Source organism: Micrasema longulum, unplaced genomic scaffold, assembly GCF_059751315.1.
Source record: "Micrasema longulum isolate JH-2025_06_02 unplaced genomic scaffold, ASM5975131v1 h1tg000017l, whole genome shotgun sequence".
NCBI lineage: Eukaryota > Metazoa > Arthropoda > Insecta > Trichoptera > Brachycentridae > Micrasema > Micrasema longulum.
In genome coordinates, this window is record NW_028277225.1 from 234674 (window position 1) to 251409 (window position 16736).

The 16736-nt window shown below is 33.9% G+C and overlaps 2 protein-coding genes across 3 annotated transcripts in view; both read right to left on the bottom strand.

Moving 5' to 3' along the window:
* ash1 (histone-lysine N-methyltransferase ash1) overlaps window positions 1-16736 on the bottom strand; it is a 155805-nt gene that overhangs the window by 91446 nt on the left and 47623 nt on the right. The gene's annotated exons all lie outside the window — the stretch shown is intronic.
* The window catches only part of LOC148285647 (uncharacterized), a 79334-nt gene continuing 77294 nt past the window's right edge, over window positions 14697-16736 (bottom strand). Inside the window, exon 5 of the mRNA XM_088242561.1 lies at window positions 14697-16309. The gene's annotated coding sequence lies outside the window, so the exon portion shown is untranslated. The remainder of the gene's footprint in view (window positions 16310-16736) is intronic.

The window sequence follows — 16736 nt, forward strand, 5'->3', positions numbered from 1 at the left end:
CATATAATATATTTAGATTTGTCTTAAAAAAACGTTAGAAAAATTTTAAAGTAAAATCTCGATTTTCACAAAAATTTAAATATGACACTGTTTGAGAATGGTGCCGTTTAAATAAGAGTCAGTGTGAGTGTGTCATATAGCTATCGGGCGAGTAAATCGAGAAGCTAGAATTACGTAGATTAAAAAAAATAAATAATTCTTTACATCATCACTCCCTTTCCGCACCTAATGGTGCATAGGACACTGCATTGGCTAACCACTCGCAGTGCATCTCGATCATATTTTATAACATAAAGGTAAGGTGATCAGGCTTACGCTTCGGACTATGAAATATCCTAATGCGAAAACACCCTTTTAAATAAATATTTCGTATAAACCATGTCGGGAATCGAACCCGCGACCTCTCGTATGGTAGGCAAACGCGCTGACTATTACACCGCGAGACCGAAAAACACCGTACAAAAACAATTCAGTACACGTAACTTAAAATCAGATTTGTTAAGTTATGGCTCTATTTTATCGGATGTGCGATATGTATAGTGTCATATCTTGCTAGAGATAGAGAAGAACACACAACACATGGCGGAATAAGTTCAACGAATTAGTTAATCGCTTCAAGGCCAGACATGTAATTAGTTATTCCAAACCATAGGTCAAAACCGTGAACGGAAAGATTGAGACGTAGGAATAGGAAGGTGTAAATTATCATATGCAGTGTGGATTGTTTATTCATTACACAGAATATATTCACGCCACACCACTAATTGCCGTGTGTTCTTACTCATCCTTGAGATAATGGCTTTATAGGGAAACACACTGCCTACTATACATTAGGAACAGTATTAATTAGAGCAAAACTATTTGCATCGTACTGCCGTCATAAGACAAAAGACAGCTTTTTCTGTTCTACAAGATATTTCGAACCATTTGACAGCCGTTTAGGAGCCGTTTTCGTCATCGTCCTCCTATTGGCACTTGATGGTGCATAGGGCACATAATTGGTACACAAAATGCAGCGTCGTTAGATCATCTATTGATGCTGATCAGCTTTACGCATCGCGTGCCAGTCCAGGGACAGTAAAATATTGTGGGGTAATCAATCGAATCAATCATTCCCTTTCTGCACCTGATGGTGCATAGGGCACTGCATTGGTATACAAATCGCAGCGTATCTTAATATTTTTTATTACATGAAGGTAAGATGATCAGCCTTACGTCCAGGGAAATATTCTAGTGTAAAAACTAGTACTACTACCATCACGCCATTTCGCCGTAGGGGTTGGCAGAGAGAATGGACCGACACACACGTCTATCCTGGCATATATTCCTAGCTTCTTCCACATTTATACATCTTGTCATACATGCCCTTCGGTTCTGTCTGCTTTTGACATGACCAGACTTAAGATTTTGGTTTATCTTCTTTGGTGGTCCTCGTCCCACGTTACCGTTCATTTTCACCAAATATACTTGTTTTACCATTCTTTTGTCGTCCATTCGTTCTAAATGAATAAACCATCCCAGAGACCCTTTCTTAATCTTACCCATTATACTTGTCTCAGATTTACACTCTCGCCTGATTTCACCCTTGTAAAAATACCTTTTAAAAAAAAAAAAAAAAAATGACAACCATGTCGGGAGTGGAGACCTCTTGCATGGTAGGCGACCGTGCTGACTACAACACCACGAGGCTGACTAAAACCACCATTCAAACAAATATTAAATGGGGTAAACCACCTATCAAACTAATATTTTACATCGACTTTGCTAGAAAACGAGCCCGGGATCACAAGCCTGGTAAGCGAATGCGCCGACCACTACGATACGAGGCGGGCTTATCTCCACCTTTTTCTTCGGATTTTCAGCTAAGAGTAGCTATTAGTCTCAGCTACGAAAACACTGGTTAAGGATCCTTGATTTAACACTTTTTTGTGGAGAAGCCTCAGAAAACTAACAATACATTTCAGAGATTCGACCGGGAATCGAATTTGGAAACATCGGTGCGCACGTTGATCAGCGTGTACCGAGTTGTGGTCCCGTGGAAAGTGTAAAGGATTCACGCATCAGAAGTCCGAGATTCGGACCCCACGCTGACAAAACTCGATGCCAATTTTCTAATTGTGTATACATTTAAGTTAATCATAAATCAATCATTTTTAAAAGTAAAAAAAGAGTCGTGTGTCTTAAACTACGGGGGCTGTAGAGCGGGGTTCGAACCTCAGGTCTGTGAGCCTGTGACACTACCACGAAATTACAACCCTCAAATTCATAATGTATATGCATGCAAGCAAAATAAAGAAATACATCTTTCTCGTGTTTTATTTTAAAACTGGCGATAAATATACTAAAGTAAATTAAAAACCCAATTTGGACACACTCAATGAGGAACTTCAGCCCTACGGGAAATTGTATACCATAAATGTTTTCTTGCGCGCGGTAAAAATTGAAGCGTTGTACTGGTTCATATAAATCAAGCAATGCTAAGATAGTTATGGAAGATTTCAGGTTTTCTTGCCGTCAATGGGGCAATAGGCAGAACAGATCGGGAATAAGCGGAAGAGAATCTATGACGTCACACGCGGAGTTATTTCAGAAATTAAAAACTTTAAAAAATCATAGCGCTGATAATACGGTATATAAAAATTAAAAAAATATATTTTAGGCTTAGTTTAATAGTCTATTAAAAAATAATTTAAAAAAACACCTTCCTCATTGGATGATTAAAAGTAAAACAATCGAGGGATTAAATATTTAAACATATTTTTTTAAGTCACGGATAATTTAAGTCACGGTAAATTATGAACGACCACTTCCGACGAAACGAATATTTAAAAAAATAAAATTACGTATTTTAATATGTTATAAACATTTACTAAATTATGTAACCCGATTCGGATTTAAATGTAATTTTACAATTATGGTGAAATTATAACAAAATATAAGAAAAAATATAAACATCGCAGGTGACATCCGTGACAGGTCAATACACTAGTTTTTCATAGGATTCCGGACTAAATTCCCAGTGAGGTCATATGGATTTTCATGAAATTCCCTCGAGCCTGTCTATTTTTTCAAGTGATTCACCGCTAAAACTGAGACATATTACAGTAGGTACTAGTAATAAAAATTTAATATGGAAATAACGAAAATAAACGGAGGGATGATTAATATAAAAGAAGTCGGACCTAACTACATAGCAACTACAAGCGATCTCTTATTTCCCGTTCACACCTAATGCTTTTTACGAAATTTAAAAACTAATTACATCGTATCTCTATTATTTGTGTTAAACCAAAGCAAGACATTAACAACCCACTGAGGGATCATTATTTTGTATAAAAAAAAGAATACAATGTAAAAGTATAAATAAATATTCTACTTGATGAGTTCTGATGCATACCTTATTTTTTAGTTTTTCAATGGCTGACACCTTTAATAAAGTATATAAAAATATAATTATAAAAACAAAGTACAAAATATTTGCCTATGACATAAAATAAAATATTTCAGTGGCAAGTATAGGAAAAAAATATGAACGCTTTAAATAATAACTTTAGCATACAAGTCAAAATAACAGAAGATAAATAATACAAAGTATGGGAGTGACAGAGACAATGCATCATAATTATATTCCTTTATATAAAGGTAATCAGCGCCAGAGACAAGTGCTACACGCAGTTAATAATTAAAGTTTAAACAATATTTTGAGTTTGTCCAAATTTGTGTAGACAAGGACTGGATTTAACTCCTTAGGTAGCTGTTAATATTAACATATTACAACAGAGATGAATAACATTTTAGAGAAGGTAATGTAGAAGTCTAGGCATTACAGGGTTTATTACCTGTCATTGGCTGGTGTCCTTGTGTACAAAAATTTAGGCAAACTCAAAATACTGTTGAAAAATCCACTTGGTCCACGAAGAAGTATAGAAATTAAAAACAAAAATAATTTTCAGGCGTTGCTCAGTATGTAGATGAAATAATTCAATTAGATGAATATAAAATAAATAAAGGTTTCGGCTCTTTAACTTCACAAACATAAACATTGAAAGCATCCACCACAAACACGAATCCGTTTTAAAGACTAAATGTCTTTCTTCGGATTCACTCATACAAGAGAGCTTTTTTGTTTTCGTAACGAATTGATTATATTTCATCTTTTACTAACCAAATTCAGTAAGGAAAAGCGCGAACAAATATTTACAAACATAAGCAGATGAAAGAATTAAAGGAATATAGATGTTCAAATATGGAAAGAACGGTGAATGTTACAGTGTGTAAAGTGGCCAATTAAACCAGCCAATGACAGTTCATAAGCCCTGTAGATGCCTAGACTTGTATATTACCTTCTCTAAAATGCTCTTCATCTCGTTGAAATATGTTTGATTAAAATAAGAAAAGAAATGCTTAAAAAAACATATATTTTAATTTAATAAGGACGAATTTTAAAAATGTAAATCTATACAACACATTTAAAACGTGGGATTTATTTTATGTTTAGAGTTGTAACTATGATTGATTAACAGGTTTTGCCTATTCTGTATTGAACGTCTTTGTAAATAGTAATTTAGGTATTTTTTAATCTTCCATAAAGGATGCAAAGGAAAATAACATAAAATTTCGCGGAATCATTACGGCATAAATAAACAAGATATTTTATTGAAAGCTCAGTCATAACATCTCTTATCGCAATGATTTATTGAGGTTTTATTGCAGACAATTTTATCTGCCATTACATTGCTTATAGCCACATTCGCAACATAAAAAATATTATTATTATTTATGTGATTACACTGATTATTAATAAATCTTATTTAAATTTTAGACTATGAGAGATATAACGTAATGATCTTGAATCTAAATAATTTGAATAATCCTTAGCATGTGATGACAAAGTACATTGTTTTTCTTAAATTACAAATTAAGAAAGATGGAATTAAATTTATTTCTTTATATAATCACTTTGTAAAGCGCCCTTGGGGTATTATACTTCGAAAATGGCGTTATATAAGTTTTCCATAATAATAATGATCTTATAAATCGGTGTCTATAATAAGTTGAAAGGCTTTAACAAAAAAGAAAAATGACAAAAATGAACGCAATATAGATAAAGAAAAAGGGGAGAGATTTATTTTTTGATAAAAATTTCGTTAATATAATTTACCCAAACATTACAATTTTGGGGCTAATTTCAAGGAGTTGTAAAACATCATCATTCCCTTTCCGCAATGGTGCATACGGCATTGCATTGGTACACCGATGGCAGCGTATCTTGATCATTTTTGTTACATGAAGGTAAAATGATCAGGATTTTTTCGGCCTCGTGGTGTTACGGTCAGCACGTTTGCTTACCATGCGAGCGGTCTAGGGTTTGATTCCCTAAATAGTTGATATGGAATATTTATTTAAAAGGGTGTTTACACACCAGAATATTTCATAGTTCCTGAACTGGTACCTGAAGCATAAGATTATTAGGGAATTACACTGGCTACGTTTTCCACAGAGGGTGGAATAACTCTGTTAGCTTATGTATAAGTGACTGCACAACTCTGCTCCAGAATATTTAAGGGAACTCTGCATTCCAGATGAACTAGCTGACAGACGTCTTACGCTTAGATCAGCTACATCTACGTCGAAAGGAAAAATGATTATACCTCTACGCAAACAGCGCACTAAATTCGGCGAACGCGCATTTGCGGTCGCAGGCCCTACGGCATGGAATGCTCTCCCAGCAGAGGTCCAAAACTGTGAGAGTGAAGTGATGTTTCGGAAGAAACTTAAAACCCACATGTTCTCTAAATCATTTGAATAAATTCTTAGCATGTGGTGACAAGGTACATTATTTTTCTTAAATTAAAAAACAAATAAATAATTAAATTGACATCTTTATATCATCGCTTTGTAAAGCGCCCTTGAGGTATTATATTACGAAAATGGCGCTGTATAAGTTATCCATAATAATAATACAGGATTGATCATCTTACCTTCATGTCACAAAAATAATATATATATAATTTTATTTATTTTATTTTATTTGGGAAATCAACAGTTCTACATACATATTAATAGAAAACAAACAGATATAGTGTATAAATTTAGAACTTATAAACAGATTTCCACAAAGTATACAAAGTTAGTAAAGAAAATATATTACATATTAAATAAATACATATAAGTTTATACATATAAAAATGTTATTTTCACGTACTCGTAAATATTTAAACAATTTAATGTATTTTTAATGTGTGCATTGTTTTAATTCCATTCTTTGATATTACATTTACGTAACTAGGTATAAAACCTGTATATGAAACCAATTCGCGGTAAAAAGTGTTAAATACAAGACGTGATTTAAATTCGGCAGTAAAAAAGGTTTTAAATTAAACACGAAACCGGAAAAGTAAATTTTTGGCGACTCTCTGTCCACAAGCGTAACAAATAAAATATGGCGGCGAATGTGCAAAAAAACGACTAATGGAAGGAAAAAAAACGGCGTGCCGAATTCGAGTTTGATATGATACGTTCAAGGCTATTTAGTCTGCAAAACATGCGATTGTTGCTCTCGCAAAGGCGGTAAGTGGGAAGGGAGGGAGAGGTCGGTGACGCTAGTAGTAATCCACTAGCACTTGCTAGCTCCGCTCTTCACGACTAATCTATCTATGTATTTGGAGTGAGAAATAAATACTTTATTTCTCACCCCAGTACCAGATTTCTCAATCTCACAACAACGTAATTGAAAAATATAAAACTAAAAAAACTTAGAAAAATACTAGAGTTAAAATCTTACATACAAATAATAAAGGGTTAATTTACGATGTTCCACTGTAATGGTCACTCTATAAAACCTGTTAGGCTTATCCCCTCCCTCCATCCCCCTCTACTTTTTTCACTAATTCTCAAACAAGAGAATATTTTCATAATTTAATCAGTGTCATGTGCCTATTAAAATGCATGTCGTGTTGGTTTTATATTTTTGTGCAACAACTATGGTGAAGGTGTATAGTGGGTTTCGCATGTTGGTTTAATTGGTGTCCTGACGAAGACGGGTACGTCTCGAAACTGGTAGACATAGAAAAGTCGGTAAGTGGTTATATACAAATATTTAATAACATTTAGAAAAAAACTTTTTCGAAAAGGTAATACGAATGTCTAGGCAAAAAAAAAAAAAAAACAGCCAACGACAGGTCAGGTCTCCCTTTCTGTACCTCAATCACAAATAACTATAGACGTGCTTAAAAACATGCTAAGAATTTGAGCGATCACAATGAACAATAATAAAGATGCTTAAGTTATCGCAGTCTTTTTACCGAGTTCTTTCTTGTACCATTTTTAATACAATTACAAGTTTTAAACAATTATTTTTTTTATACTTACGCACCCACATGCACGCACCCACTCCCTCATTCATTCCCACACGCACATGTACCCTCTCTCTCATTCATTCACGCATACACACATTCACATACACATGAATACAAACGTCACACGCATACAATTACGTAAACTCTTTTCTTATATATTATGTGTCATTAGATTTACAGTGGATTTTTTTAATTGGCTTTAGCATTGTTAATATTTTTCTACTTATTTTGCTTATGTAATAGCTGTAAAAATCCCAAATAAAATAAAATAAGTCAACGCGTGTGTCGGTTTATTTTTAGTTTTCCTCGTACATAAATACAGTTCATTGGCGAAATATCGGCGTTTACTATAAAAAATAATTATCGACAAAATCAAGGAAGGAGCCCTGCGTCGCGAAACGTAAATATTTTGACATTTAATATTAGGTGTTCACGGATGTTCCATTGTGATCGCGAATACGATAAACAACCATGGTGAGAAATTGTTATCACGTCGGTAGTTATTTGTGACTGAGCTACTGGTGATGTGTAGCAAGTACACATTGCATCTAATAACTTTAATATCTCTATAAATATAATAAATAAGTACGAGATGCGTGAACTACGTAAGGCTGAGAAAAGCATTGTCGACGGAATCAAGGGGTGCTGTGTCGGTTTGAATTTGAACGGACAGCGAAACAACGGCTAAAAGGATCCACGGTGCGAATGTTTATGGCTGCAGTAAACGAGGAAGACCGAGAAAGACATGGTACGATCGATTCCATCAAATACTTGGAGATAGACATGTCAAGAATATGAATAATTGGCGTGCGTGCAAGAGAAATTGTATAAATGTAATGGAAGCGAGGTCTGTATGCAAAGACTGAGTGATGTGGCGTTCTAAACTCTCTGCCTGCCCTTACGGGGAAAAGACGTGATGGTTTGTTTGTTTATACTATCAATTCTGGGCTAAGATTTTCGGTATTCCTCTATTATCTGTTGATTTTTGTGAAGTAAAATAGCCGAGACCTAGGGAGCTAGCGAGTGGGTGAAATAATTCAGTCAGATAAATCTCATCCAACTCAGCTTAAACAAGCCAATGTTTTTTTTATTTTGAATCTTGAAATAGGGATTACAAACATATTCTTAAATGTGCTCTAATCATATAACAATGTACATATATTTCTTTTATAAGTTATTTAACACATTTCATAAGTTCTGTAAATTCCTACACTTCTATATTCCCATTTCTCTGTTGCAATAATTTTCCTTCCTAATAACTCCCTAGGAAGTGAAATCCAGCCTTTTCCATAAACATTTGTAAATACTCAAAATATCGTCAATAATGAAATGCATGAACGATCGACTGTCACAATTCACTACGCGGGAAAATCAAATTCGTCATCGCGATGCCGACGCATTTTGCGAATGATAAAACGATAGTTAAGTTATGCACGTGTCACGACCTGTTTATATTGATAAATGGTTATATATTTTAATTACAACGCCCAACAATGAGAAAGTTGGGTGTCTTTTCAATAAAAAAAAAATGTATTTGTTCTTTCCCGTTTATGTATAGTACACATTGCATCTAATAACTTTAATATCTCCATAAATTGCACAAAAAGCTTTAATAAAAATTATCTGAAGAGTCCCATTCAGAAATATCTCTCTCGGTATATTTGAAAATCTTAATGTAAAATCTATAAAACAAATTAATGTAAAAGCTCTGTTACTATACGCACATAAACATTATTCTCTACCTTCCGTTACAAATACAAGAGTTACTAGATACTCCACCCTGATGCTGCAAAAAAATACAACCTTCGGTCAAAGACGATTGGCCTACTACTCGGTTAAAGTGTGCAATCTACTTCCATTATTCATAAGGACAATTAGTAAGTACTCACAATATAAAATTGGTATTAAGAAATGGATAGTGGAGGTGGGTTGCACACGGATCGATAAGTAAATCAAGCCAAATAGGTAAAAGGGTTGCACACGGATCGATGAGTAAATCAAGCCAAATAGGTAAAATGTGTGTACTGTTTATGAAATTTGGTCTATTGGTCTATATAAATTGGTTATGTTTTTTATGATTATTTTAGTTTATATTTTTTATTATGTCAATGATAATTAGGTTAATGAGATTATTTAAGTTTTATTATTATTATTATTATGTTTACTTTGTTAAATAACTAATTTAAGGCATTTATTTATTTATTTATTTATTAACGGACATTGTCCATGTATACAATTTATAAGGTTTAAATATTACAATAAAAGAGTAGTTTAAAACATTTAAAGAAAAAAGAAAGAAGCATTGACAAACATAAGGGACATCGAGACAAGATCTGGACTATTTATTTAGTGCTCGTTTAAATCGTTGTAAACTTAAACCAAAAAAGTGCATGTTTCACATTTTGTAAAATATTTCCCTCGGCACGGGACACTTCAGTGAGGGAACATTATTCTGTATAAAAAAAGAATACCAACAATGTAAAAGTATAAATAAATAAATAAAAATAAAATAAATCGTGGGTTAAGATTTCCGACTATACATTTTTTTAAAACCGAAGATAAATGTGTCGCATGTTGCGGAGAACGTAGTAAGAGAGTAATCCCCATACATTATTGTCTCACAGGCGTCTCAATTTTGATAATGCAGGTATATTCAGGAGGAGCAAGAGACAATTTCACGCGCCACGCTCGAGAGCAGCAAAGTTTCTAGTACTTTTCCCAGAAGACAGTTAGTAGTTCCCGACTTTCGTCGGGGGCGGTTCTTCGTTTACGCTACGAGCATGAGCTAATGGTTTTTTCATGTTTTTATCAATTAAATTAAACATATTATCACTTTTATTTACATTTTCAAGAAACTTCGCCGTACAATTTAATGCTACAATTTTTACCGCGCATTAAAATGTATTTTTTTATATTCTGTTTCCCGCAGGGCTGAACTTCCTCTTAATATAATAATAGCATGAAAATGATTCTAGATCAAATATAAAAAACATTCAATCAGTTCGTAATTTTCACAGCCTTTCAGATATTATTAACGTATTACTACGTTCTGTGTCTAGGCGAACGAAGAATACAATTCTACGTGTACAATAAAACTAGAACTTGATGGCTAATCTCAGGTTAAAATCTTGAAAATAAGAGTGGGGATAAGTCGGCGTCATAGTGGCGCATTCGCCTATCACGCTTGAGGTCCCGGGTTCGATTCCTGGTAGGGTCGAAGTAAAATATTTGTTTTAAAGATGGTTTAACACTGCAATATGTCAGTGTCCCTGGACTGGTACCTGCAGCGCAAGACTGACGACTTTGCCTTCATGTAATAGATGCATTTGGTGTTACAATATTGTGCTCTACAATACAGTTTTAGGGGTATGGTGATGATTTGTTGTTTATATCGAACCAGAAAATAAAAATTTAGAAAAACGCTAATAGTAAATGGGAACTCTAATGGTCAGTTTATAAGAATAACATGTCAACGTTTGGATTGTTAGGTAAATATCAAATATGATATAAAAAACTGCATAAGTGGAAAACACGGACGATAAAATACGAATAGCGAAATTATGCACATACAAGAAATGTGGGGCACTGTAATGCCTAAAGATTCTAAAGGGTTACGAAAGGACACTTCATCAATAGGGAAAAACAGCTAAGTTGAAATGTTAAAGGGGAGAGATATGATCTGTACGTGGTGCCATCTTACTATTCGTGAAAATCTTCTATGTCTATATTGTTGGGGTGGGTCACATACCTAAAACGCCCGGAAATGGAGCAGCGTCGCGACGCTTCCGTGTGCCTTATATTGTTTATTTCAACAACGAGGGTTGTTGGCACAACATGTTTTGCATCGGAAAAGCAGGAATTAAGGGCTGGCGTCAGCTAATTTACGAGCGAATAATGAAGAGTAATAATTTAATCGATAACTTAATTTGCATTATAAGTCACACCGCATTAAAAGTATTTAAAAACATATTAATGAAAGTAGAACATACGTTTTCGAGGTAACACTATGTTGTCAAAAAGAAAACTATTTTTTTACAATAAAATACAAGAAGGGAAATTTAAGTCTAGGCATTTAAAGGAGTTACAGGGTGATTCTGTTTGGATTTGAATTTCTATGGTTTGAACTGAAAAGTTTTTATTTGGAAATGAAATATTTATATGCGAATTCCTGCATACAAATATTTTTTTATTTATTTAATTTTACAATACGCCCAAGGGGCATTTACAAAAAATATACAGTTAAGTACAAACATAGTGCGTAAAAATTTAAAAGATAAACAATACATTTAGAAACAATAAGAAGCATACTGCCATGCAAAATAAAAAGTGAAACTTTACATAGTAAAAAGAAAAAATAATTTTATATGGATATAATAAAAGTAATTGAATTAAAAAGCAAATTGCAAGTAACTTGTAAAGAATTCAAACAAAAAAATAAATACATTTTCATATATTTATAAGTGTAAAAATAAATATACAGGTAACTACAAACAAAGAAAGTAATAATTGTATAAATACACAACACATTAAAAGAAATAAAAAAAGATTTTATATACATGTAGAAACAATAAAAAGCAAACTGCAATGCAAAATAAAAAGCGAAACTTTGCATAAAAAAAAAAGATTAAAAATATGAATATAAGAACAATGTTAAAATTAAAAAACAAATTGTAAATAACTTGTTAAGAATTCTAAATATATATATACACACATATATACACATACATATATACGTATAAAAAACATTACTTAACAGTAAGTATATGTGTGAAAATAATATAATATACGGTACACAAAAATATTTGATAAATTAATATCAGAAAGAGATAAGATAATAATAATACACATCAAAAACAGAGAAAGAATTGTATGAAAAAGAAAGTTTTATTACGACATTAATAATTTGCTTCAAACAGTGCATTTAAGAACGTTTTAAAATTAATAATTGTCGTATTAAAAATGTCTATTTCACAAGTAAATTTGTTGGCTAATATGCAACATAGTGGATAAATGGTGAACAATTATACAGTGTATGAAGTAATATAATTCAGCCCACGACAGGTCATATGTCCCGTATAAGCCCAGTCTTCTATATTCTCGTTTTAAAAAGGTTCTCCTTTATTAAGATATCTATCTTAATGTGTTGACGCCCAACTCACCCGGCTGGGGTTATAATTTTTTTAATCGGAGTAAATCAAAACGCAATTTAGTTATTTAATTTTAAACAGGCCTAGTATGGCGGCCGGCCTGCGGTCGCCAGATTTGTATCGGCCAATAGACGTGTGGGGGTGACTCGGTTTCAGGTCGCGTGAAAAACCAAAGGGGTGCCGTAATGAATGCGAAACGTGTCCGTTACTCGGCTCCGGCACGTCAGGCCGCGAAAGGGAACAATATCACGTAAATGGTATTCATTATTATTATTACCGCTGATAGAAAAGCTTTAACTAACGTAGAGTGAATCATGAGAGCATTTTAATTATTACGGGGCTAATCCACGAGCAAATGGAAAAGGGAGACTAATGGGTTTGATAACGATTCATTGTAAGAAAATAATACTAACCTAATGTGATTCTAAATGAAAGATAAAATTCCGCTCCGAAAAAAACTCAGATATAAATTATAATATTTATTATGTTAGGGTTGTGGCTTGTATATATATATATATATTAATACAGAATGTACATGTATTTATAAACTGAAACACAAAAGATTTTTTTATCGAAAATAATATAATTTTTACTATCATCAGGCTTCTAAACGCTATATATTACTGTAATGTGTTACAGTACTGTGCTAAAGTGAAATAAGTAAATGAAGGGTTGGACAAAAGCGTGGGGTGATGGGAGTTAGGTGTCGGTGTATGCACATTGCTCACGTTATTGTTATGCAATATGCATATTATAAGGAGAGATTAAGTAAGGGGTATTAACTCATTCATATCTATCTACCCATGCGACAAGGGGAGTATGGGGTGCAAAGAACGACCTAACATTTGGAATTTGGACCGACGTGTTTTAAGTAATAAACAACGAAGTAGATATTTTTTACGGACCCTGCGAATAAAATACTTTATGCAAATACGAGTACATAGGTTGAATTATTGCGTGGAGTCCAAGATGGCAAAATACGGTGATTAATAAAATTGCAGAATAGAACACCCGGACGTGAGAAAAATCACAATTAAATTATTGCAATTACACCACGGGGACTGTCGTTTTTTTTAAATTTTTTAAGTGTCTGATAACCGAACATACTTTTTTTGAGATACAATAAAACTCCGTTTATCCGAACTCCAGCAGTCCGGATTGCCAAATATCCCGATTGCTTTTTTTCTTTTAATTTTAATTTAATTGCGCAGGTAACTTTGCTAGACATGTTTAAGTTAATTTTAACGTGATTCTAATTTGTTGTTTTATTTTAAAAGCAATTAAATTACTCATTTATCCGGATACTTGAAGTTTTATCGTACATCCAAAATTATTTATGATCATCAAGATCAGATCCTTTAAATTGTTAAATTTCAAGAAACTTTTTCTACTGCAATTATCATCATCATCCCCCACTCGAACCCAGTAGTGCATAGGGCACTTCGTTGATGCTTTAATGGCAGAGTATCTCAATCGTTTTTGTTATATTGAAGGTAATGTGAACAGTCTACCCTTTCAGGTGTCAGTTTAGAATGATTTATAGTAAATTCCATGCCCGATACGTAAATATAAATGGATAAAAAGATGAGGCACCATTTCTGCGAATAATACGAATTAATCATAACAATGAAAATAATATTTCACGTCCACCCTAGCAAGAATCGAACCAAGGACCCGAAACAAAGCAGGCGAATGCGCCAACCAATACACTGCGAGGCGGACTTATCTCCACTCGATTGACTTTTTAAGGATTTTTACCCGAGAGTTACAACCAAAAACAGTGACAAAAGTATTAAAAAAAACATTTACAGGAAAGCAGATATAAGTAATAAGTACACACATCCGAGCTATCTGTAAATTAAAATTCATTCTAAAAAAAAAGGCACAAGTCCACTGATGCCATCTAGTTTATATTATTGTTATAAAATAACATCCGATCATTGTGCCACTATTATTTTTTGAATTAGGGTAAAAAAAACGTTAAGTACGACACATTGTCATTTTTTATTTGAAGGCTACACAGACATTTTAAAGAACATGCCGTTAATGTGCGGATAAAAAACAAGGAACAATTTTTCTGCATACTAACTAAAAAACGACAATTTTGGACGTGTGCCAGAATTATCGCTCAGGTGCGATATAAAAATAACAAACAGTACGAGTAAAAATATAATTCATATTTAATATGTTCTTTTTGAATCGAGTCAGGAGTTGGTTAGCAATGGTAGACAAGAAATGCCTATTTGGATAACTTCGTACAGAGATTTTTATTCAATTATAATATACAATAGTGGGGCTGAATAAGAAGGAATGCAATCATTATTATTATATCATTATCTGTCACCAGTTGGCACAATAATTATGCGAATCAGTCAAGTAATGGGCGATGTTAAATAAAACAAGACACTTAAAAATTTAATACATTTTTTTGTAAACGCATTACAAATTTTACCGAATCAATTATTTCGCCTAATACAAACATGCGGGCCGCTGACGTTAGGAATTTAATGTCTTAAATAGTCCTATACTTTGACTATTAAAAAAAAAATATAATTCAAACCGACGTGCGTCCAGCTTAAAGTATTTTTTCCGACAGATAAATAACTTATTTATTTATTTACTAACGGACTTAGTCCATATGCTGCTATAATACGTAATTCATAATACATTGTTCATTTCGGCCCGCTGCCGCAGGCCATGTGTAAAAATCCAACACAAATTTCTATCAAGACAGGCGACTCTAGTGTTTTATTCTTAAAGCTTGATTACAGTAAAAATTTAATTACTTTGAAGTGGTTTTCATGCATTAAGGTATTATTTAACTTATTTTATCTGGTATTATAAAATGATTTTTCAATAAATCATCAGTAATTGCTTCTGTTGGAATGAAACGAAGTGATGTTTGTAGTATCTGACCCTTAGGGACATTAAAACCAAATGTAAAGCATCGGTTGCCTGAATGTTTACGTGGGTACGTAAATACTACAAACGCGTATATGGGCGGCCTCCGTGGTGTAGTGGTCAAGACGCTTGACTCACGCACGGAAAGTTCCGGGTTCGATTCCCGGTGAGAACACAAAAATTAAAAGTGTGATTTTTCTCAAGCCTGGGTGCTCTGTGATGTAATTCACCACTGTAATTAGGCCTCCTGGCCTGTTGTGGTGCAAAAAAAAAAATGTAAATGGAAGTATATTTGAGTCGATCGATTTTGTCAGCAACCATATCTGTTTCAACAACTTCCAAAATGTGCACGATTTTTCTTGATTTAATTAGTGAATTGACATAATAAAAAAATACACTCGCCACTTTTTGATTTTGGAAGTCAATAAATCTCAAATTTCGTGTATACTTGAATGGGATGACAGGTTCGAGGTAAATTGGCATATCGGCAGTTCAGTAATGAACATCAACGCATGACATAATAGCGTATAAAGTGGGTCGGGTAAAGGAAGTAGTACATATCTGCTGAATACAACAGCACTGGGTTAGCGAGTGATTTGCGAGCGGTCAGAGCCGAGTACCGAGTACCGAGTAGCGAGCGGTGACTACCGCTGCACGCGATGTCCTTTATATGCGCTATCGGGGCACCTACCGAGAAGGTAAACTTCACTTCACTAATGCCGCCACTTACCCACTACCCACTACCCACTACTAACCTCTAGTTCTACACGGGCTATAAACATGGCGCGGAGTGGTGTACGGTGTACCTACGTGGTTCCCGCGGAGACTCTCGACTTCCCATCTGATATAATAATGGCAACCGCCAGCCGAGAGCGCGGAGCGCTAATTTGTTGTAGCTCTTACCTGGAACAAAAGAGATAATATTGTCAATTACAAAAAAAATACAACGATTGCATGTCTTAATACGGTCAAAACAAATATAAACGTAAAAATATTAAACGACCTACGACAGCCGTTAACAGCGTACAGTTCCCGTTTTCCCGTAGCCTCCTCTGATCTAAGATCGGGATAACATGTGTTACAAATTACTTATTATACAATACAATATTCCTGTTGAAGAACGGTAGAGTTTCGAGATTGCACAATACGTTACGCCAGTTAAAGATATTGCTGTTAGCATACAGAGTTGTATGGTGTGAGAGGGAAATATATATAACACGAACAATTAGCGAGAAAGGCTATCCCTTTGTTACCTCTGTAGGATGCACAGAAGAGTTGATTTACAGCCGGAGATGCTAAGGAATGGATGACCCTATCGTAAATAATATTA